This window comes from Macadamia integrifolia, chromosome 13, assembly GCF_013358625.1.
Source record: "Macadamia integrifolia cultivar HAES 741 chromosome 13, SCU_Mint_v3, whole genome shotgun sequence".
Lineage (NCBI taxonomy): Eukaryota > Viridiplantae > Streptophyta > Magnoliopsida > Proteales > Proteaceae > Macadamia > Macadamia integrifolia.
Window position 1 is genome coordinate 7,474,097 of NC_056569.1, and position 852 is coordinate 7,474,948.

Below are 852 nucleotides of genomic sequence, written 5' to 3' on the forward strand. Positions count from 1 at the left end.
GTTTCCATAATGGAACTCAATCAATGGTCAATTGGGACAAATAAGAAAAATAAATCCTACAATCTCTCATTTGAACCATTTGACTAGTTCACAATAACCTAAGTTTTTATTTATGAAAAACAAACTAAAATATTTGTTTGTTAAAACGACAATTCTTAGATTCCAACAATTTTAGAAAACAATTCAATGTGGTAACTTTAATAGAACACCCCATCCTTGGTTGCATTCAATAATATCTTGAATGAATGAAACTATTGATAAGAACTATGACGGTTATGTGTCATTTATCAATCGATACACTCCCTTCCACAATCACAGTATTAACAATCCCACCCAAACCGGTTCTCAAGTAGAAAAACAAATAATAAACGGTTCAAACAATAATATCTCATTTATATTAAAGAAATGTGTACACACAATGATAAAGTAAGAAACATTCAGAAATCACATATAATGTGATCACTATAAAGGAGTGTTATGTACAAATACAAATGACCAAACACATTAATTCTTAATTAGACTCATGTCTGCAATCAAATTCGTGTAAAAAACTTTGGCACGCTTATGCCTTAGTCATAGTCATCATATTGGTCATGATATGTACAATATACATTCTTGTTTCTAAATTATATTTATAAAACTGTATTAAACTCTAAAAGATTTCGCTTTAAAAAAATTCTTATCATTCTTGGAGTAATTCACAGCTGCAATATTGTCTCAATATATTCTCAGCGACTCTAAATAATGTCGACAACTTGAAGTTCTGAGATAATGACAATATTATCATAGATGTGGCCTCAAAGCATGTCACGAACTCCGCTTTCAAAAGAAAAACAGATAGTCAATAATGCT